At 36.6% G+C, this 25433-nt stretch overlaps 1 protein-coding gene and 1 long non-coding RNA gene across 4 annotated transcripts in view; both read right to left on the bottom strand.

Annotated features, from left to right (window-relative positions):
- Positions 1-25433, bottom strand: part of grid2 (glutamate receptor, ionotropic, delta 2) — a 462370-nt gene that overhangs the window by 71886 nt on the left and 365051 nt on the right. The gene's annotated exons all lie outside the window — the stretch shown is intronic.
- On the bottom strand, positions 8405-12773 carry LOC135718992 (uncharacterized). Its single transcript, XR_010520988.2, has 5 exons — positions 12469-12773; positions 11681-11808; positions 11332-11474; positions 11144-11240; positions 8405-9035 (listed from the first exon to the last, which is right to left on the bottom strand). It is a non-coding gene; the product is annotated as an uncharacterized lncRNA (long non-coding RNA).

Here is a 25433-nt window from a genome sequence, read left to right as displayed (position 1 = left end):
CTGACATATTTTTGTGGGCGGAGTTTAGCCAAACACTATTGCTGTGACGTCATTAAGTGGGAAGTATAGGGTTGTAGTCCAAACCAGCCGTTCGTTGTAGGCTTTGAAAGGGGAATTCTGTTAAAGAAAGTATATTACCTGGCGGTAAACTTTGAGCTTTATCTTTTTGTAGTTGTTATTTATGCTATTATAGCAGCATTACACACTAACAAGGGTGTAGAAAATGGGATCAGGAAGAACGTGACCGTTAAAGGAGGGGTGCACAATTTTTGAAAAATGGTTTGGAAAAGATAGTCGGGCCGAGTACCAAAACACACGTGTAGCCAATCAGCAGTAAGGGGCGTGTCTACTAACTGACATTGATGCCTGGGTTGTGTATGTGTGGGGCGGGTTTATCAAAAGAAAGTCCAGATTCTATTGGGGTAGGGGTGTTTTTGTTTAGGTGATTTCAAATGTCTACATTGGCTTTCAGAGATCATGCACCCCGACTTTAAAGAAACTAAAGCAAGATTTCTTATATTAGTACCTGTGCTGCTCAGTGCCGGTGCTCTGTGTGTTTTTAATAGTTGCCAAGTGTTGAAAAATGTAACATTTTGCAAAAAACCTGCTGGGCTCATTAATGTCACTTTTCACTCAGTCGTCCAATCACAGTGGAGTAAGGGGGAGGCAAATACTACACCAACCAACTGGCGCATCAGACAGTGACTGATAAACGAAACTGAAGTATCAAAGCAACAAACACTGGCAGGCGCCCACAGTTGCCATGTATTGAAGTGCGCCTGACGTTGTTAGCCCCATTTAAATGCTATGGTGGACACAGGTCCTAAATTAGTAGTTTATGTGCTTCACAAAATTCATTGTTTTAGACTAACACAAAACAAGTATAAATAAGTCAGTATCAGCGTGCAATTCCCGCTGGTCTTGTCAACAAGACAGTCAGACTATACAAAGCAGAATCTGCAAGATAATTATTGCACATTACGATCTAAATAAAGACCACTCCACACAAGTGACACAAATGAAACATGAAATAAACTATGTATTCCTACCAGTGTTGGGGAAGTTACTTTAAAAAAGTAGTGTTTGCTCGTTACTCGTTACTTTTTAAAAAAGTAATCCATTACTTTACTTAGTTACCGCCTTTGGAAAGTAACTTTTTACGTTACTCGTTACTTTTACGTTACTTTTATGTTGCCTGTATTTTGAAAATATTTTGGAAACAAACACACGAACACATACACGCAATACCCTGTTACACAGGCATTTGATCTTGACATTGTTAAAATCTTGTATTTTTTACATGTTTTAACACTGTACATTTAACTCAAAATATTTAATTGTGTACAAGAAAACAGCTCTTATTAATGAATTATTAGTAGCATGTTGTAGTGTCTCGGGAGATTGTGCTCATTGTTAAAGGTGCTCTAAGCGAATTGAAGCGTTTTAGACCATAAAACATTTTTTGTTACATACCGGAAACATCTCCTCACTATCTGCTTGCTGCCTGTCCGCTGATCAAACTGTAAAAAAACGCGATCTCTGTAGACAGCCCAGGCTTCACAAACGGCAATATCAACAAATGGCCAAACCTAGCTCACAAAACAAAACAAAGTATTCCAGCCAATAAACGACAAGAAGGATTTGGGGGTGGGGGTTGGGCGCGTTCATGAAAGCACGGAAGGGAGGGGGAGGGGGAGGAGTTAGCTACGCTCTGTCTGTTTGAAAACAGTTCAAACATCAACAGGAAGTGACGTCGCACATTATTCGCTTAGAGCGCCTTTAAATAGCTTTGTGGCTATACTGCACTGGAGCGGCAGTTTGAAATATAAACCCAGAATTCAGCGAACGTCAACAAGAAAAAAACAATAAGGCCAAGACGCGGGATTTAAATTACGTTACACGGACCATGTATAAATTTCAATGTTTCTGGACCGAAATACCAACTTTGTCTGGTATTAATAAGCTGCACATTGGAGTGCTGGCTGCTCCCCGCGGTGCTGAAGACGCGTGATGGCACATATACACAGATATCTACGTGCAATCTATTGGAAAGTGGAGGAGTCATTAGTTTGGTTAGTAAAATAACGAAATTACAGCTTTTAAATAGAAGAAAAAAAGTTTTTTTTTGTAAAGAGATATATTTTTTTAAGTTTAAAAGTGCAGAACTCTTCTCAAGGGGAAGAAAGCTATACTTTTCCCCTTACGTGCAAAGCCCAGATGAGTTAGTTGGGTTAGTAAAATAATGAAATTAAGTACAAAATAGTATTTATATAAAGAGAAATATTGAAATAAAAATTGCAGAACTCTTCGTAAGTGGAAGTAATAAAGTAAAATAACGAATAATTATATAATAACGAATAATAGTTTCCAATAGGTTGCACGTAAATATCTGTGCTGCCACCAGTACTCCGTCCGAGCGCGTCTTCAGCACCGCGGCCAGCAGTATTTCTGTGCAGAAACATTGAAATTTAAACATGGTCTGTGTAACATTATGTAAATTCCGCGTCTCTGTCTGATTGTTGTTTCCGTTTTCTTGTTCTTGACGTTCACTGAATTCTGGGTTTATATTTTAAACTGCCGCTTCAGTGCAGTATAGCCACAGAGCTATTTAACAAATTAATACCAAACGAAACTCACTTCAAACGGAGTGGGTAGACATGATTTTGACCACTTTATTAAGTTTATTTTCGTAGAAACCTTTCTCTAAAGTGAATTTCGTTTTGTATTAATTGTATCTTAATTTCAATCAATGTTTTATCAACCAATTGCTTGAATTTAATAAATAAGAAATAAATAAAAGAAAACAATTTAGTTTTATATTTATGTTTAAAAAAAATTTTTTCTTTTATTTAAACATAAATATGAAGCTGAATCGTTTTCTTTAATTTATTTCTTATTTATTAAAATCAGGCAAATGGTTGATAAAACATTGATTAAAATTAAGATGCCTCCATCCCTCAAAAGTTAGCGTCAGCTGCTTCTTGCTTGCCATGATTTCTTTGCAGACTGATATGAGCCTCTGTCATGTGTGTGGACCTTGTGACTATTGCGCAAGCGCGCAGAAGGCAGTGTCGCTGTCAAATCTAACCAAAAGTAACGTTGCGCTGAATTGGAAAATGAACTACGTTACGTTACCAAATTTTCATTAGTAACGCGTTACACTACTTTTTTCTCAAAAAAGTAGTTACGTTACTGTTACACAACACTGATTCCTACACAAAATACATGCATTCGCTGTAGCTCACAGTGTGATAACATCTCTATTTTCACTCTGATACGAATAAATGGCTTTGTGCTAAGCACAGGGCGCTGTAAAGGGACAGAGGTGTTCAAGATGCATGTGGCTCTGGTGAATCGGAGCCGCCTGATAAATGCGTCAGAAGACCCAAACTGCACACAATGTGCTGTTGGTGCTCCCCAATTCACCCAGCCCTCTCAGGAAGAACTCAAAACAGTTTATCTTGTCATATCTGCCTGTCATTTATTACGCTGCATTGGAGCGAGGACACATGTTTGTGATGATTCAGTGTAGCAGGATCACTTATTTTTCAAAGCTCGTAAGGAGAAACCAGCACAGGAAGACTTTAAAATGTATGAAAGTCATTGCATTAGGTACTCTGTAATCTTATGAAATAAATTATACTAGCTTTCTCAAAACTGACTTCTTAGTCATTTTTGCAATTTAATCAACTGCAACTAACTAATGCAATGACACTCATATATTTGCTGTGGCGTATGTGTCCAAATACTTTTTGGCAATGCTGTAAAATGTTGATTTAATGGCTTACAGTAGCTCATGAGACCTGACTCACATTCCAAAGACCAAGACCTTCCATCTTGCTTCCTTTACATGCATTAAACACTGCCTGAAGACCAAACATACATTTGCACAGATGTGCACACAAACACATGATAATAAAATATTTATGTACACCCACAGACCCCGAGAATCTGTATGAATTGCTCTAGGAAATGCAAAATGCAGCAACAGCTTTGGAGCGATTCGGTAAACACTGATGCTGTACAGATTGTGCTGGCCTGGTTTCAGCAGAGCCGTGATTCATTTCTTTGTTGTTTGGTATTCAAGGTGTGCAGGATAAAAAGCTTTGCACATTTTCCTTAGTGTTTTTTGGTCCAGCACCTCTGGCGCATTGGATGCGCATAATTTACCGCGCCGGCATTTACTCTTGGACTTTAAGGGATAAGCAACAAGTCCCAGAAAATGTATTAGCTTTGCCTTTTTAGAGGTAAGACTTAAATCATTGTTTCACTGGCCGAGCGGTTGAATATTACAGACAGAGTCCATTAGATTTAAATTCACCCAATAATTGCTTTTAGCCAGGATATTACAAGATGGGCCAGACTGAAATAATGTTCATCTTATACACACATACAAAATGAGAAAAACCATCCCACACACTTTCTCAGGTCTCAGGTCAAGAAATATTGTAAATTGCAAAATAAAGCTTAAAAACAGATTCAGTAGCATGACACTGCTTCAACTATGCTAATGTAACTTCCCACAGAGAAGCCTGCCATTCAACTGACAATCTGAATCCACTGCACATACTGTATTGTTAAGTAATACATTTGTGATCCCATACGAACTACTATTATGCGTCGGCGCACACAGTTTGATTTAATAAAAAAAAAAAAATGTAGGAGTACATTGCCACACAGTATAAGGCCACATTTTATATTCTGTTGACAGAAACATTTCTCATGAAGTGCATACAACAACACACTGTACATTCCTAAAATGGGTGCATAATTAAGTCCACGTGTGTGGCTGTACGTATGTGACCTTTTCGATTTAAAAGTCAGCATAGAATGTAATTAAACAAGTTGTAAACTGTATTTTAAAATGATAAGTGACAAGTCTCAACCTGACCTTGTTTATGTCTATAAACTGGTGTTTACAAAACACATGGCTGACCTGCTAATCCACACAAGCTGTCAGGAACGATATACTACAGTATGTCTAGCTCAGTTACTTTACAAGTCTATCACCTCAGCGTTCATAAATTTTATATTTCAGGCAGTTGCATGCTCTTTAAGAATTTACTTTTTAGCCCTAGTTAGCAATGGCAAAAAAACATTGACATTACTATTAATAAAGCTCAGAATGAGTTGAACATGTGGACAGATGAACCTCTTATTTGTGTGGCGATGGCAGGTGTGCTGTTATCTATTCAGAATGATAATTTTAATTCATAAAGAAAAAAAATTGTTTTTAATCATGATTTCTTCATTTCATTGGGTTTATTATAAGCAGCCAGTTATATAAAACACATAGGCTACTTTATATGGTAATTAAAGTTATTTTGATTTGTTAAAATTAAATTAATAAACTATACATTCTGTATACTTTTACATTTAAAGCAAAATATCAACATTAAAAATAAGCGCGTCCAAAGCATGTGATCTTCTGCAACGCCCAATCACACAAAACAGACACTCCCATCTCTGGAATAGCCTGAGAATTTTATCCAAATCGGTACATAAAATCACAGACGTCATGGGGGACACGTTGAAACTCGAACGTCGTTTGAAAAACTAATCCCGTCCGAATAGTGTTTAAGCCAGTATAGAATAACACCACTTCAATATGAAGATGCAGATGCATTTAGACTATTTACAGCTTACCCACACAATGGGCATCCTAAATATACACTTGACCCAAGTGGATATTGAAATGCATAGAAAACAAGTGAGTTTGCACTGAGAGAGATCTCCTTGAGTCTGTGTAGTGGGTACTCACGAAGGAGATGCAATACATTATGCATGCCTACAACAGTCTAGATCATCTCGACGGATACAACGCACATCTGTGAGACAAGTCATCTGGAGCTTCGCCAGTGGAAAGCATTGCCTTAGAATTGCATTAGGGACAAACGCCACCCTTTTATTTTTCATCACTGTAGAAAACAGAGATCTGAGTTAAAGTGGAAGACTTTAGTTTTTACAATAGCAAAAACACCATCAACAAACAAAAAACTAATCTTCCTTCATGTTTTAATGACTTCGGCAAAATAAAAAACCTTTTAGAGGGAAATGACTGATTCAGCAGATACTTCCCATTTGCATTTTTGTTTGTTTCTCATTTTCAAAATCAATAAATGTGATATAATTTAAGGGTTTTATAACAACAACAACAACAACAAAAATTAGTTTATCTTCTCACTTAGGAGGAGAATTGGCTATTGTTTTTAATACAGAAGGGAAATATATATATATATAAGCAATGCTTTCTTTGTCTCACCCCTCTGTCTCTCTGGTATCTGCATCGATCTCAAACTTTGACTATATGTAACTTTTAAAAGTATTAAAATAATTCAGTTATTGCAAACCATTGCAATATGTGCTTTTCTGTTACTTCAATTATTTCGGTATATCTTGCAAATGGCTTCCTCTCTGAGCTGACTCAATTCAACAGGCAAACCGAATTGTTCATGACATCACAATATGAAATTCCGGCAACATTCTCGCTGGTGTTTTCGCCACAAGGATGCCCGTGTAAATCAACAAGCTAACTGACACAAGCTAAACCCACTCTTTCAGTCGGTGTGTGGTTAATATTTAATCCACTCGTTGTCACTGTCAATTTTTCTCATTTCATTTAATCAGAAACTGGAGGGCAGAGGATGCAGAACCTCGTGAATTAATTCCAAAAGGGTTTTCATTTACAGAGTCTGATTATTTCATTATTATGAGTCATTTGTGTCATTTATGTGCTGGCTGGGGAGAATGAATTATGAACTCAAAAGGCCAAGGTTAGATCCAACACACCCAGCTCCTTGTGCGAGTGCCAGGCCCAAGAAGAGCCGTGTGAGGCGAAGCGTGATTGAAACAAAAACTGGGCTTCTCAGTTCTTACAAAAGGAGGTCCAGGACATCAAAGTTGACTCTCAGTTGAGTTGAACGACTTTCTACACGGCCTCATCTGAGCGAATGCTGCTATAATTGCAGAGATGATTGACAGATAAATTATCTATCCAGAAAGGCCAGCTGTCACTGACCATTTTCAATCTTACTGGATGGTGTATGGATCTAATTCACTTAGTCACACAGTGCTGATGTGACAGAATTCATCAAGAGAAAGTTAATGCCAATGGCGTACACTTTCTGCCCAAAATACAGTTAAAAATTCATGGTATGTGACAGAAACACTTACACTTCTGAACTATCATAGGGTAGGACTGACGTATTAATGTCAAAAACAGATGTGGCCAGCTTGACACACAATACCAGTCAAATGTTTAAACACATCTACTTCATTTTTTGTTATTAGATATTTTCTCCATTTCGAAGAAATTAGTGATCAAAATTATTAAATAAATCTTATATTTTAAATTGTTCTATCTCTAACCCAGATGCTTGATTTCCAACCAATTTCAAAACACCTGCGTAAACATTTCCTCTTACAATAATTAATAATAATTTTATTATAGTTAAAGTCTAGCATTTGTGTGGGCCATTTTAGTACAGTGAACTCATTGTCATGTTCAAAAAAACCAATTTGAAATGATTCAAGCTTTGTGACATGGTGCATTATCCTGCTGGAAGTAGCCATCAGAGGATGGGTAAATGGTGGTTATAAAGAGATGGACATGGTCAGAAACAATGCTCAGGTAGGCCGTGGCATTTAAATGATGCCCAAATGGCACTAAGGGGCCTTAAGTGTGCCAACAAAACATCCCCCACACCATTACATCACCACCACCAGCCTGCACAGTGGTAACAAGGCATGATGGATCCATGTTCTCATTCGGTTTACACCAAATTCTGACTCTACCATCTGAATGTCTCAACAGAAATCGAAACTCATCCGACCAGGCAACATTTTTCCAGTCTTCAACTGTCCAATTTTGGTGAGCTCGTTGTCCGTGAAAATTCCAGTAACTGAGCAGATTGTGAAATACTCAGACCGGCCCCTCTAGCACACTGAAAAAAGTGTTTCATTGGATCAAAGTAAAAATTTTGCGTCAACTTGTTACAACTAATTACTTTACTTTTTATCAACCTAAAATTTTTACTTTGAACAAAATGAACTATCCATTACTTAGCCAAAGCAAAAAGTATCTTTGAATCAAATACATTTTTTAAGTTTAATGAAATGTCAAATATACTTTGTCTTAATGCATTAACCTAATTATTTTACTTTACATCAAACCAAATATCCAACCAAATACAAAGTAAAATAATTACGTTAATGCATTAAGACAAAGTATATTTGACATTTCATTAAACTTAAAAAAAGGATTTGATTCAACAAGTTGACGCAAAATTTTTACTTTACATCTAACCAAATACAATTTAAAATATTAATTTAATATAAAGAAATTTATTTACTTTCAGAATGTGTAATTTTACCATCTGTCTAAGATGAATGACTTCAAGCATCAAACTTTTGACAATTTATTTTGTCATAATATACATTTTTTGTACAAATACACACTGTCTAACAGTGTCAACACATTATAATCTTGACAATTTGTCATAAAACATTTCAACAATATGTATAGTATTGTTATAAAAACACATACTGTATAACAGTTTTTAGTATTTGTAGACACACTGGATAAAATGTAAATTCTAAATAAGAATCAGTTATGGTTGATAGATAAACCATAAAACTTAATCAAGATAAAACAAATCAGGTTTAGTAAACAGTATTACAGTTAATGTTGTATAAAAGGCTCAAAAATGTACCTTCAGTAGCTGGGTCAAAGGAAACAAATTTACTCCTGCAGTTTTGAAGAGGGGTTCTGCACCCTTCGGCTCATCTGCTTACTGTCTACGTCCATGACATTTTTTTTTGAAAGGCTTTAAAGTTATATTTGAGTCCATTAGGATATTTTAAGTTCAGTTCAAATGAGTCCAAACATGCACATGCAACAGAGGGCAACTCATTTATTACTCCACATCATCAATGAAAATGTCCAGTGCAGGATTAGGAGCATCACTTTCACGGATCACAAAAAATTCCATGGTGGTCTTTTTGAATTCCCTCTCCGCTTCTTCCCTCTTGTCAGCCTAAAAACATACAAGAACAGAGACCAATTTAGGGACTATGCATATATATGTACACCAGATGTCGCCTTGGCTACGGCAGTTCATTGGACCGAATGCGTCAAACAGAGCCGCCATCTTGAAACAGGGGAATCCCGCATCGGCGTCATTGTACGCAATGGTGTAACAGAAATAAAATCACCATAAATCACCATAAATCGCCATGAACGCGATTTTCTTGGTTTTCTTTTGGTTCGTTTCAACAGTCAGACATGTTTTTAGTACAGGAAAAAATAAGTTTTGATTTTATGAAAATGTACTTTTTCTAACTGTAATGCATAGTGCTAGTAGCCCTTTCATCCATGCGCAGCACAAAAGTCTGGCATCGTTCATGAATTCGAAGTACAGGCGGAGATAGCTGCTTTACCTACTTCCTATGACAAGGCCCCTGATATAAGATGGCGGCGGTTTTGACGCATGCTCAGAACCCCAAGGCGACAAAAATTAGTTTCAGTGCAGCTTAAAGGGCTTTAAACTATACCAGACGAGGAATAAGTGTCTTATCAAAGAAATGATCGGCCCTTTAAAAAAAAATACAACTGTATTTGGTTTATAGACACAAATGATCGCCTTGCTTCAGCTTTCTGTATTCTTCAAAGAGCTTACGCTGTATGTCCTACGCCAGGGCTATTCAAATCTTACCCTGGAGGGCCGGAGCACTACAGAGTTTAGGTCCAACCCTAATCAAACTTACCCACCTGTGATTGTCTAGTGATCATGAGGACCTTGATTAGCTTGCTCAGGTGTGTTTGATCAGGGTTGGAGCTAAACTCTGCAGTGCTCTGGCCCTCCAGGGTAAGATTTCAATAGCCCTGTCCTATGCCTTCCCTATTCTACTTACAGAAAAAACAGAACTGGTGCTGCGAGCGTTTGTTCCGTAAGTAGAATAGGGAAGGCGTAGGACATACAGCGTAAATTCTCTGAAGAATACTTCAGCCATTTGTGTGTAATTGAAGTCCACCATATGGAGAATAATCCTGGAATGTTTTCATCAAAAACCTTAATTTCTTTTATTTAGTTAAGAAAGAAAGTCATGAACATCTTAGATGACATGGACGTGAGTAAATTATGAGGAATGTTTAATTCAGAAGTGGGCTAATACTTTAATTGCTGTAGCGTGCATATGTTAAGCATTTAGCTTAGCACCATTCATTCCTTAGGATCCAAACAGCATGCAGTTACACCATCATACCTGACTAGTCCCCCTTTTTTTAGAATTTGAGGGAGAGTTCTGATGATGTTACTGCGACCGAGGTCAGAGTGCTGCAAACTAAGTGCTCTTCCGCCATACAATATAGTTCTCACTTTTTATCCGCTTAGAAAATCACGTTTTATTTTGTGCCACCATACTTACTCATGTTACTACTCATGTAACAGTCTTTAAATAGGGAAAACATGGAAGTGTTTGGTGGCTTCAAAATGTATCCCTGTTTGGAACCTAAGGTATGAATAGGGCTTGGCTAAATGCTAACACATTTACAACACACTGTACAAAGATTAAGTGTACTTATTGAAAAAAGATAGGGATGGATTAATTTGTCTAAGTTGAGGTAAGAACATAAAATATTGGAAAACTGTGGTGTTTTCCTTTAAAGGGATAGTTCACCTTAAAATGAAAATTCTGTCATCATTTACTCATCCTCATGTTGTTCTGAACCTGTATAAATGTATTTTTTCTGAAGAACACAAAAGAAGATATTTTGAGAAATGATGGTAAACACACAGCATAGTGTTCATTGACTTCTATAGTAGGAAAAATATTTTGGAAGTATTGTGATAAATGAAGAAAATATTTTGATAAATGACTGTAAGCACACAGTTGACGGTACCCATTAAATTCCATCATATTTTTTTATTCCTACTATGGAAGTTAATGGTCACTATCTGCTGTGTGTTTACCATCATTTCTCAAAATATTTTTTTTGTGTTCATCAAAAAAAAAGACATTCATACAGGTTTAGAACAACATGAGGATGAGTAAATGATGACAGATTTTTTATCTTAAGGTGAACTATCCCTTTAAGGCAAACATGGTTGGAGAAAATTTCAGTAGTTTGCATTGTCAACATTACCTGGTATTCTTTGATCAGACAGCTTGCATCTTCACATGAATCGTACATGAATCAGGCACTTCAGCAGGCTTTCTCTTCTGATTTCTACGTCCAGACTCTACAAAATGTTCAAGATGTATTGTTTATTTTAGACCAAAATACTACTAAATTAATTGCCACAAGCAATTTTGTTCGCATGCAACCAATACCTGATCCATAACTTTAATAGTGTCCTTAGTTTTTCATGGAGGACTCCACCGTTGCTCCTAATAACATGAGAGCTCTGTCTGTCTAAAGAGGCCATAAATCTTGATTTTCAAGGTAAGATCGTGATGCGCAATTCTGCATTAATCTGAAAGTAAGAGAAACAGAAAATACACTTCTGAAAAAATTATTTCTAGAACTAGTTGTAAAATAGATATACACACAAAACATTGAATGAATATATAATTAGAGCATCTAAGACATTTTCAAAAGCACTACATCCTATGGTAAAAACTATGGTTAATTCAGTACAAGTCACATTTTAACATTTTATAATAAAATAAATGCTTTTACCTCCTCTGGCAATCTTTCTTGCAGTTCTTGAACAGTAGGTTGGTTTTCCACAATCTCTTGTCTGCGTAAGGCAAACGTCTTTGTCATAATGTTTGCTGATGTCTCTCCAGGGATGGGATATGATTGGCCTGAACAAATAATAGATAATTGCTAGACATTTACATGTTCACTACATCTTGTGACATAAACAAAAGTTTTTATTTAAAAAAAAAGAATACTGTGGAGATCATTTTGTTTGTATGGACCCTGTCAAGAACCGAAAGATTTTATGTTTGCTCGTCTCTCCACGTGTGCAGTTTTGAGTGCATAATATTACACAGAAACGGAGCGCGAATTTCAAACAGCGCTTCCGGAAGGAGATGCAGCATAAACAGTCGCATTGCTCTATTGGCCAAATGCATTTTAATCGACTACAGTATGAGGCAAAGTAGAAAAACTGTCGCTAAAGTTTACACATCAAGAGTTCTGATCTTTGAAGGGCATATAGACACTTTCATCCGCATGCGTATATAAACTGCCCACTTTAGCGCCTTTTTGCTGTGAAATTGTTTAAAATCACTTTGGTATTAACATCTGCAAGCCTTTAAAACACGTGCAAATGATTAAACGTTTCCTATTTTAATTTGCGCATTAATCCGCGAATCGCATGTGAGCCGAACCGTCATGCTCAATCAACTGCGATCCGACCGGTACACCACTAAGTAATACTAACCGTATGTAAAACAACAGTACAATCACACATGTATAATGTTAATAATACGCCAAAACGTATGTTTAAAATTACTTACCAATTTTCTTGAATCCCATTGTACGACGCGGAGTTCATCCATCGGTGCAGTGTATAACAAGATGGCGGAAAGCTGAACTTCAGCTGAACGTCCTCACGCACGACCAGGATGACGTTACGTAAGTCACGTGACAATGGAAACTAATATTTTTACTTTAATTTACAGAAATTTATTTACTTTACACCAACAGGACTTACTTTTAATTTAAATCAAACACATTTTTTACATAAAACTGATGGCTGGACAGAAAATGTATTTTTTTGAGTTAGATCAAATATAAAAACTTCTTTAGAGTAATGACATGCGTTGTGCACTTTTTTCAGTGCACCAACAACCCTGCCACGCTCAGAATTGCTTAAATCACCTTTCTCTTTCCCATTCTGACATTCAGTTTGGAGTTCAGGAGATTGTCTTGACCAGGACCACACCCCTAAATGCATTGAGGCAAGTGCCATGTTATTGGTTGATTAGATAATTGCATTCATGAGAAATTGAACAGGTGTTCCTAATAATCCTTTAGGTGAGTGTATGTTTACTACCGCACAACAATGCACTGTAAAAATATATATTAAATCAACATACTGTATTTTGTTACATTATCTTAACAAATGAAGTAAACAATTTAAATTTGTTTTTATAAGTTATATCAACTACTTTAATCACAAGACAAAACCAAAAATATTAGGTTGAATTGATTTGCAAAACTGTGTTGTTTTAAACAAGTTATATACAGTAATGCGGTACTTACTTTTTTTTTTTTTTTTGGATTGTATTAAAACCATGCAGTGTAAAAATGCAAAAAAAAAACTTTATTAATGTGGCTGTAATTTTGAATGCTTTAACATGTTTCATGAAAATTATTCATAAGTACGCAGTGTCATAGGTACATCTCTGATGTTTATAACAAACCAAACCGTTTGAAAATCTGTAAAAAATCGAGCAAGTTATGGTTATTTAAAAGTACATGCACCATTACAACACAATGCTATGAGTGTGCGAGCGGTTTGAGGTTGGCCGTCAGGTGCGGACGTCGACATCTAGCCTTTATTATACACATCTATGGTTAATTTACCCAACGGCAGGGTTTGTCCCTCTTTGATCCAACGCTAAATAAAAAAATAACCCAGCATTTATTTGTGGTTAATTTTCATAAGGGTTTGGATACTTTTTGTCTGGAAAGAGTTTGCATAAATGCTAGACTTACAGTAATTTAACTAATGTAGTCCAAAAATTTAGAGAAATTCATACCCAGGCAACTGTAATTTGCTTATAAAATATGTCAAGCATTTAGCCATAAGCCTTTAAAGCAAAAACCTTTTAAGATCATGAGATCCAAGCATTAGCTGCATCCGAAGGTTGAAATGTAAATTATGTATTCACAAGAGAGCAAGTCCGTGCCAAACACACAGCTAAGCCGAGCACCTCTGTCCATCAGTAATCATTTTTTGCTGAACCATACTGACACAGTTTTCTCACTTGTTTATTATGCCACACCGACTATGACTCATTCACATACTTTGACTCACAAACACCATTTAACCCTAATGTGCCCTTCACTAATGTAAAAGCACTGAGAACCGTCCACCCGACCAATTACTGCACTACTGAACCTCATGCAAAAAAGGCCACATCTACTGTTCAGCAGTCAAGTTAAGGCTGAATTTCATATGGTGTTGAGTAAGTTGTTATGTGTCTAGCATAATGTAATGTTAAGTGACTCCCCTGACTGTAATTATGTCTACGTGACCTGCAAAACTATTTAGCGTGTATTGTTACTGAAGGCACTGGAGGAATGAAAATGGCAGAAAAGTTGACATTTCAAAAGTAACAGTCAGCTCTAGATCTCAGTATACCTTCATTACATAAAAAGACCTTAAGAGTGAGTCTATTTCAAATAATACCACAGAAACTGCATAACTGCACATATGTAGATTTTATTACAAGTATTAAGTTGACCATACAGCTTAAAGGCTAAAGCAAGCTTGTAGGCGGTCCGTTAAAGCAATGCAAACACGTGATCAGGCTTATCGTTTTAAAAGAAAAACTGTAATGAAAAAGTTTAAAAGTACATTAATCAGAAAGGATTTATTTGTTCACACTCAATCTGATTAAGTGAAGTAAAATACGCTTTTCATCAGAGAAAATAACTTAAAACACTGACAAATTGAAATCGACCCACCCACCCCGACGACAGTGACCTTTATCTCCCTCTGTGCAACTTTTGCGTCGTTTCGCCCACTTTTAGATAAGACGAAACAAATAAGATGTAAGGTCTAAGATTTCCCCAACACCTCCATACTCCTCTAGATGAGGTCAGCAGGGAGGCGGGGCAGAATAAGCGTGTCACTAATAATTGTGACTCCAACCAGCCGAGGGTGCCGGCCCCTCTCTGTCTGTCTAAATGGGCCAGACTAATGAAAGAAGAAATGTAGGGTGAGGCTGGAAATGAGCAATCTATTGCACAGGCTACACGAGGCTCCCAGTGAGAGGAGAGAAAGTGTGTGGATGAGACTCGCCTCCCCCTCGTACGACATCACTCAACCGTTCTCCACTTTTCGTCTTTGTTCCTGCCACTCTATTCTTTTATAGCTGTGTAACAGTATCCACTTGAAAAAAGATCTGCCCCAATTATACAAGAATCACAGCCCTGACAAGAGACTACTGGGTATGAAGAGTAGGCTATACTAACATCCACCGTTTTTTTTTTTTTTTTTTGTAGTGGGAAAGGTTTAACAGACTATAATAAAGTTAGAAAAAATGATACATTTGATTTGAAAGGTTCTCTAGAGAACGAAAAATAATTCTATGTCACTGCTGCAAAAAAATTTTTTGGCACCCTAATTTTTAAAAGTGTAATCTTTTAGTACATTATATATGTGTCTCCTGTGTACTCCATATTGACATTGTCTGGATTTCTGTGAGTCTGCAGTGCACAAGTGTTGTTATATACAGCACATTGGGCTGTGTACTGTGAAGCACTGCTGTGATGTGGCTTACATCTCCACTTTGATTCGCTCTGCTGGAGCCCAGTGGCGATTCCCAGCAAGGTCTGAAATTATACACTAATCTCCCTCACACACTCACACTATGTTTGAGGAATCCTATAGTGCTGAGTTATGCTCCAGTAATGCATGCATTACAGTTGCTCTTATGCACAGCAGTGTTGGAGGATGATGAAACCGGTTGAACATTCAGGTGCGAGAGACAGAAATGGTCAGTGGAGAGATCTGCTCTGTTTCGAAATCTTTGTGAGCTGCCTGCGGAGGCGTTTTAATATGCATGCACCCAACACGAAGGTTGTTAAAAAGTATCTAATTGATGCTGCTACATAAGATGCCTAATTTTTTAATGAAGTGTTAAAGAGGGAACCCCATAATGCATTGCGGTAAGCTTAGTGATGTTAGCTGTTAGGTCAATGTGTTTGGCAATACTGTAAGAGACGCATCAATAATAATTGTAATAATTACGCAGATTAATTAAAATGTGTTTAAATATACAATATTATAATAAAATCCCTATAATAATAACTCTGACTCCTAATTGATTATGATTATTGTAATGGCTTCGCAATATAAGTCAGTGGCGGCTCGTGACTGTTCTTCTGAAGGGCGCAAATTCAAAATATGTGTTCGGAGTGTTTTCAAAATATGTTTTTGTTGCATCACGTGAACCATGTGCATCTCGTGTTTTGTCAAAATAAGTGCCTGCTGCACACGCGTCATAACCGTTTATGATAAAAGAGACGCTCACGTTCACAAAATACATGCAAGACACTACCTTATCAGTAAACTCTGATTACGCATGAGATTATGCAGGTATCTGGCAAATGCCATCGTTTCTTTTATCATAAACCCTTTAGACAGTTGAACAGCCACTGCTGTCACTGGAGTCAACACTAGTACCTTATGTATGCTGTTACAGTATGGGCATACCGTATGCCTACGCTTTATACAATATATAAAACTGTCTCTACTTCGTCTCCAGACACCATAGAGATATTGTGGCACAACTGTTTTGTGACTTAAAAACTGTCAAACCAAATAAAACACAAAGAGGGCCAAGTGGCCACCTCCGATATCCATGCAACATTTGCAGCAGGATTTCTTCACAGTTTCTCAAACATACATCTTTGCAGTTTGTCTAATTATTGACTGGCGGGTCATCTGGGGCTTGACTTTCCTGTCTATTTCTGTTTCCTTGTCAAAGAGCTCAAATGCTGCGAAAGCTAAGACCTGCAAGTGTTGGTTTTTTCTTGCCCGTGGCTGTACAGATTAAAGCTATGGTAGACAGACTAAATCCTGCATCTTACTGAGGAGCCCAAGCAATGGGTCTCTGTATGTCAGTGATAAGGCAAAGGGCTTGTGGTAAAAACACAAGAATAGGAAAAATGACTTGTTCTCTTCTCCTCTCTATACAGCTCTAAGTATTAGACAAAAAGGGGATTCTTCAAAGCCATTATAGTGTCTCTCTTCAGACTGACGTATGGCATGGCTGAAAAAAAGACAGTGAGTGAAATCTACGATGTTGGAGTACTGCGCTTTTCATATTTTAGACTTGATAGAGGAGGAGAGGCACGATGGGGAGCTCAGTCAGAATGAAGATGAAAGGAATAAGAGGGGAGAGCTGAGATGAAAGCGCCGATAGGGGCCCGTGGCCCTAATAATCATTGTGTTACCACACGTTTGATAGTGTGTGTGTGCATGCAATGGGACCTACACACAAAATGCGAATTCGACGATTTGCGCTAGTAGATTATATAAAAAAATAAATACAAAGACGCAAATATTCGCGCAGGGTGATGCAAATGACGCAAATTGGGTGACGTGACAATATTCAACTCAACGAAAAATTTGCATAACATGAAGTTAAATCCTGCCATTAATCTAGAACAAGGAACGCGATGCCTTGCGTTTGGTATATATGCAGTGTAAGGATTGGTTTGGGGGCGGAGTAAAGCAGAAATGTGTAAATGCAGCCTGAAGGCAACGGAGGAGGAAGACAGCACAACGTTAACTGGGTGTCTATGTGTTTGTGCTGGTCCACAATATCTGGCAACGTAGTATTAAAATTGCTGCAGGTGAACAAAATAAATGGATCAAATTGCAAAACACTTAGAAGGCAGAATGATTCAAGCTGTCACTTATCTTTCTGTCTCTCTTTTTCTCGCCACCTCTCTGCAATCTGTTTCACTTTAGTCATCTTGAATTAAACAAATTATAGCGTTATCATATCATGATCTGCCACTAACTTGTAAACCTCAAGTCTTCAAATACCCACGTTATCCTTGACACCTGCTTCTAAACATAACAAGACTATCTTGTTTCCATATATACACAGTACACAAAAGCTTTTGTGGGATAAAAGACAGCAGAACATCTACAATGTAACTTAAACGTCAGAATACTTGTTTATATTTGAATACATTTTTACTGAAAAAAATGTAATTAATGCATGAAATAGATGTTGCACATCTTGGCTCGTAAAGATATCTTCCCTCACAACTTTTCACTGAAAAAAAACCCAAAGCACAGCGTTTACATCACTGTTGAGCCCTCTGCAATACAGCGTAAACCTTACTTCACTAACCATTTGTCCATTGTCAGGGTCATTTACAGGATAGTGGTTAATTCTTGCCTCCACCAATCCTAGAATTCTGACTTTGTGAAAAAGAAACATTGAATGAATGTTCCTGTATTGTGCAGTTTTACTGTATAGCTCAGTATAGCTCATTAGCAGTGCAACCGGTTATGGGTTCAAACCAGGCCATAGGGAGGACCGTGAGATTTTCCGATGGCTCTGTTTGTTTTCTTTAGCCACGAGGGCCAGTGCTGTTATTACACCGGGTTGAAGGTTGGTGTCGCTATACTGCCAGCACTCACAGCCGCCCCACTCGCATAATTTGCAAGTGAGAGATGTCCCCACCGCCTTATGCCCAGGTTGGTTATGTCCCAAATCCCGACCACTTACTGGAAGAATTCTTGCATTAGGATCCATTAACAACTATAAATGCATGGACAACGCAGGATGCACCGCTTTATTCTGCTTTTCAAGGCCTGTGAACACAAGTTTTTTAGAAATGTCTGTATGTGAGTGCACTTCAGCACGTCAAGATTTAAAATAAACTTGAATGCGACTTGATACAAACGGCATCTTAAAAGAAAATCGTACGTACCATATATTTTTTTACATCTAAGTCATAGATGTTACAATGAATGCTCTATTCCAAGAGTAACAAAAATCTATTTGATGCAAAACTCAGCAGTTTATTGAAATAAGTACGTTTCATATGGATATAAATATCAAGTAAAACAAAATGTTAAAAGTCCATTATATATTTCTTCTTTTTTTGACACAATGTAGGCCAATAGGTTTGTCAATATACATGATGGTACAAATTTTTTCCCCTGTACACTTGATAAATCTTGCTTGGTATATCAAACTTTTTCAACCCAACATAACTCGTAATCTCAATATCCACCTTTATATATATATATATATATATATATATATATATATATATATATATATATATATATATATATATATATATATATATATAGGAAAACACAAATTTGTTGTTCCATTTCAGTAGTTTTTGAATACGTTTAATTGAATAATATTGCACGATTATAACAAAAATAATCATTGTTTAGGCTACTGTATTTGCACTGATTTGGAAATTATATATTAAAAAAATACAATGAATTGTAAGGCTGCATAGAACAGTTCACTATTGCAGACTTATGTAGGCTACTGAGGATTTGACTATATTATTATTTTATTATAGTCAGTCATGAACTAAAGTGGGCCGCTGTAAACCATAAAACTCCAGGGCTGAAAACGAGTCCCACTCCAGCCGTGGTTTAAACCCAGGGAACACAAATTGATTATATATTATCAATTTATTTATACCTTGTACTGCACAAGTTGTCTGCCAAGTGTATCAATGAAAAAAGCAGGAAGTACACGTTAAAAATATTTCTGCACAATATTATAATGTGATGATGTCAATTATCAGGTAAAAAACTTAAACATTTCCAGCCAAGAATAAAGTGATAAAGTGAATATAATGACTTATTTTGGGGCTACATTTCCGCATGTCTTAAACAGGTGGTGACCCTTGAGTGGCACTTCCCAGAATGCATACATCTGGCACACAGAGAAGGCTCTTAACTGTCAAGAATCAGTATAACTTGGTTCTTGCATACCCAGAAAATTATAAAAAAATACAATTTGACATTTTCTGAAAAACTAGGAGTTGTGTATGATAAAGCGTCTGCCACAATGCCAGGATGATGAGGATGGTTGCCAGAATGCTGAAGATGGTTGCCAGGGCATTGGTATGCTACTAACAATGTGCTTTCTTAGTCATTTTGTAGAGTTAAGTAAAAAGAGGCCCGAAGTTTGGGTAATATTTGGTCACCACACTGTAAAAATTCTTTGTTGCACTTTAAATTTTAACTTTAATCAAATTTTTACAATTAATTTCAACTTTTTTGATTATAAAAAATAAGAAATAAGAAACTCCTCACTTAAATTTAAGTGCAACAAAGATTATTTCTACAGTGGAGATATGGCTCATGTGGCCCATTGTTCAATATAACTACGTGTGTAACTTTTTTCATTTCTTTTATTTTCACCAAGTCCAACCACTTGTTATAAATAAAGAAGAGCGCACCTCTCCTCAATAAGCCACACTATTTGAGGTATATTTTATGTCTGCAGCAAAAATGTGTGGGAGAGCTACACGCTGAAGGCTTAGTGGTTTGTTTACCTAGGTATGCACAATAGAAACAGTAATGTTTGCCTTTGCAAGCACAGCTAATTATTTCGACCTAACTTGAACTTTTATCTCCATTTAGCTTAATATGGTGGCAAATAGAAAACACTCTGTATACAAATGTAACAATGCAGAAGAACACATTGCATTAGAATGTACTGATGCACTGTCAGTTTGCACAGTTAGACATTATAGTGTTAGTGCCTGAAGGTACAGCAAATAACTCTATATCTAATCTGTGCTCATTCAACATAATCTTTTGTATTGTTCACAATTCATGTGGTGTTATTTTAACAGTACCAAGGTGTAGTTTGTGAATACGCTTATTTAGATCATAAGGCACAGTGAATTACAGTGCATTAGAAAGCAAAAGTAGATGCAAAAAAAGTTACTAAGAGAGTTTAATAGGCGACTTACTGATATTTACAGTGCAAATGGTTTTTCTTAGCTAATTTGAACGTTTTGGTACATCAGGGGCTTGACGTTACTTATAAATCTACATGTTTTAACTACAAATGGAGACAGAAGAGCTTAAAAAATGAAAAAGCTTCTCAATCAACAAAGTCCTTGAGGCTACTCAGCATGTGGCTTTAATTTATTTGAAGAAAAGTATTTGTGTTCCCTGGGAATCAAAACTTTAAACTTGGCACTGTGCACGTCATGCTCTACAAGTTGAGCGACAGGTAAGGTGTTCATTTAAGGGGATATATAACACAAAACCTCAGGAAGCATCATAGGAAAAGGCAAAGGTCTTTGTGAGACAGATGAAAGTGACTCATCAAAGAGACAGACTCGAGCTATGCCATTCCAGCTACAGTGTGTACCTTCTCTCCCACTCTCGTTTTAGAGAATTGATGTATTTGTACAACCAGCTCTCCACAAAACATCAAACAAAGACAAGACAAAAGCAGGGTAGTGATGTTTTAAGTATGGGGGGAACGCACATGTAAGCACACTGTGAATTTGTATGAATATACACTCACCTAAAGGATTATTAGGAACAAAATAATAATACTGTGTTGGACCCCCTTTCGTCTTCACAACTGCCTTAATTCTATGTGGCACTAATTCAACAAGGTTCTGAAAGCATCCTTTAGAAACGTTGGCCCATATTGATAGGATAGCATCTTGCAGTTGATGGAGATTTGTGGAATGCACGTCCAGGGCACGAAGCTCCGGTTCCATTTTAGTACAGTGAACTCATTGTCATGTTCAAAAAACCGATTTGAAAAAATTCGAGCTTTGTGACATGGTGCATTATCCTGCTGAAAGTAACCATCAGAGGATGGGTCCATGTTGGTCGTAAAGGGATGGACATGGTCAGAAACAATGCTCAGGTAGGCCATGGCATTTAAACGATGCCCAATTGGCACTAAGGGGCCTAAAGTGTGCCAAGAAAACATCCCCCACACCATTACACCACCACCACCAGCCTGCACAGTGGTAACAAGGCATGATGGATCCATGTTCTCGGTCGAGTCTTCAGCTGTTGTAGCCCATTCGCCTCAAGGCTGTGCGTGTTGTGGCTTCACAAATGCTTTTCTGCATACCTCAGATGTAACGAGTGGTTACAACTGGACTGCCACAGGACCAGAGGTGTAAAGAGTAGCTGAAGGCCATACTTGAGTAAAAGTACAAATTCCTTACTGTAAAAATTACTCCACTACAAGTTACAAGTCACCAATTTAAATACGACTTGAGTAAAAGTATTAAAGTAACCCAATTTAAAAGTACTCAAGTATTTTTACTCGTACTGAATGTTGGCTCAAAGATGCACAAGTCCTCAACACAAAGAGACATTGTAGGTCTGGGCAGTGAAAACTAAGAAAGTTTATTTATGAGGTTTTATTTCCTAATATAGAAAAGAAATCAAACACCTCCAAATTTTGACCTGGCAGAACAAACACAGATTAAACATAGTCACAGTCTTTTGACTAAAATTTAATTAAGTTTTAGTCATATTTTTGTCATCTGAATTGATTTAGTTTTAGTCTAATTTTATTCAACTAAATGCCATGAGATTTTAGTCTAGAAATCTACATTAAATTTAATGTAAACCCATTTAATTTTAGTCTAGTGTCATTGTGTACTTGAATGTGCCATGCTGAAAAATATATAGCCTAACTTTGTGATATAAATATATGGTAACACTTTACAATAAGGTTCATTAGTTAACATTAGTTAGCTACATTAGTTAACATGAACTAATAATGAACTGCACTTATACAGCATTTATTTATCTTTGTTAATGTTAATTTCAACAATTACTAATACTTTATTAAAATCTTGTTTACATTAGTTAATGCACTCTGAACTAACATGAACAAACAATTAAAGCTTACATTTTTATTAACTAACATTAACAAAGATGAAGAAATAATGTAAAAAATGTATTGCTCATGGTTTGTTCAAGTTGGTTAATACATTAACTACTGTTAACTAATGAACCTTATTGTAAAGTGTTACCAAATATTCTTATATGGCCTATCCTAAAAAAGATATAATTTTAATATTTAAAAAATTCCAGTAAACTAAAATTACACTAACAGAAATATGATACAGTAATGCATATTAAAAACGTGAAGTTGTTCATTTGAAAGATTAATTGTAAACACATGTGGTACGTAACACCAATATCTCACATTAGGTGCACTACATTTCTTCCGTCATGCATCCCTCTTTACAGTAAATACAGCATACTTGATAAAATGTGAGGACAGTGAAATTAACTTATTATCAATCTTATAATGTACTTAAGTTACTCGGGCAATCAGTACAGGACCTCGCTGGTTTATTTTGGCTTATATAGTAAGTTATATCAAGTTATGTACCAGCTCAGGTTAGCTGCAAGTAGCATCAGAGTATTTAAACATTTGTGCTTGCCTTTGAGTTGCGGGATGACCCTCCTGCAATCGCGCATCACTTTTGTTTTGATTGTAGCATCACAAGTTTAACAAAGGGTCCCTTGACTGAAGCAAATGTGATATGCATCCATATGTTTGCTCTTTATCTCTTCTCTCAGACCAGACGCAAACTTTTCTCTACAGTTTATGACATACGCAGCACGCAGATGTCCCACTACGGTGGCTCAACGCAAGCCATTCAGCGTTTGACATCAAAGTACCGCGAGACCAGACTTCTCCATATGCATTTGATTCGCTCTCGCAGTACTTTGATTTCATACGATTGCTCTGCGCAGCGCCAAATGAAGTTGTGTGTGTGTGTGTGTAACCTCGCGACCACAGATTCTATCCATCATCACCCTCTGACACTTTCGTCTCGTTTTTATTTGACGAAATAAACAATGTAGCGAGTAACGTTAAGTGTAATTTCAAATGTAGTGGAGTAAAGAGTACAAATACCCAATCAAAAATGTAATTGAGTAGAGAGTAAAAGTTGCTTATATTTTTTATACTCAGTACAAGTACAAAGTAGCCCAAAAAATACTTAAGTACAGTAACGAAGTACATTTACTCGAGTACTTTACACCTCTGCACAGGACTGCCACATACTGGATGTTTTTCCCTTTTCACGCCATTCTTTGTAAACCCTAGAAATGGTTGTGCGTGAAAATCCCAGCAGATTGTGAAATACTCAGACCGGCCCCTCTGGCACCAACAACCATGCCACGCTCAAAATGGCTTAAATAACCTTTCTTTCCCATTCTGACATTCAGTTTGGAGTTCAGCAGATTGTCTTGACCAGGACCACACCCCTAAATGCATTGAAGCAACTGCCATGTGATTGGTTGATTAGATAATTGCATTAATGAGAAATTGAACAGCTGTTCCTGATAATCCTTTAGGTGAGTGTATATTTGCTATATCCGTGCCATGGCATGTACTATAATCATCTCCATTTTAAATTTTCATCCTAAATAGCAGCAGATCTTGGTTCAGCTGTCTGATGAAATCAAATTAGTAAACTGATTTTTCATCATAATGAGGGTGTTTTACAAAGCAGCAGAGATTGCAATTAGAACTGCAGTGGACACAGATACAAGGCAGCAATTATGCTGTCTTATTATGATAATAACCATTATAACCAGTTCATGTGTATTTACTGACTTTTGGTTAAAGGCAATTATATGTAAATGTTAACCTCACCATGGAAAAAGTAAGTGCTTACCAAAGGAACCATATCCAATGTATCTCTATATTTTACTGTAATAATTCTGTGTAACATCATTTTTAAGGAAATTGCATTGTTTATGCAAAACTGCACCCATGCTTAAACATGTTTTTTCATGCAGGTAATTACATCTGTAAACTCAAATTTGATTAGATGCATTCAAAGCCATTGTAGATATAGATGCAGGTAATACATTAGAAATGAACGCAGCTATATTACTGTAACTTTTTTCCTTTAAATCTGTATGTTTTAGTGATTTACCACAGGTCAATGGTGTTCTATAAGCACAACATGCAGTAATGATTATTAACGGATAGATTTATAACTAACAGTTAGCAGAATAAACATATTGGCTGATACATGCATGAGGTAATGTAAATGCATACAAACTGTAGATTAAGAATTGAAACTGCAGCAGTTGCTTACAGCATGTTAATGCTGCTTTTAGAAATGTCACATACATAATGAAGAGATGTCATGTCTCCCTAATTGTTGTTTCCTAATAAATGTTAATAAACTTAGATATATGTTATATTGTGAATGAGTTTTGAGTTGTTCAATCACAAAGAGGCACCAAATCAGTCACAAAAACATTTAACTATTGTGTTACTCTCTGGTGGAATGAACTGCCTACACCTGAGTCCATACCTCCAAGAAACCACTGAAAACAACCCTTCCCAATTCTGTGTGCATTATTATATTGTTAAAGTACAAAAAAGATCATATTTCAGAGAGGGTATAGCGTCAAAACTTTACTCTATTAAAATGTAAAGTGTCTTGCAATACTTGAATAAAGGTAATAAGTTCAACATTTCAATATTTAAGCAGTAAAAAGCTAATGTAAACTTTTATCCTAGCTTTTGAAATAGACTGATGAAATCAAAAGACGATCAAGCTTTTCTCATTAAAGTAACTTTGATGCGCACATTTCATAAAGCAACCTGTTTCATCAGTTCCCTAGTGTCCTGGTTTTATAAAACTCTACAGTCATTTGATATTTATATTACCTAAGAATTATAAATTACATAAAATTGTAAAATTTAGCAGAAATTGT

Source organism: Paramisgurnus dabryanus, chromosome 11 (assembly GCF_030506205.2).
Source record: "Paramisgurnus dabryanus chromosome 11, PD_genome_1.1, whole genome shotgun sequence".
Taxonomy (NCBI): domain Eukaryota; kingdom Metazoa; phylum Chordata; class Actinopteri; order Cypriniformes; family Cobitidae; genus Paramisgurnus; species Paramisgurnus dabryanus.
The sequence above is the reverse complement of the archived record's forward strand: the minus strand, read 5'-3'. Positions and strand labels throughout refer to the sequence as shown.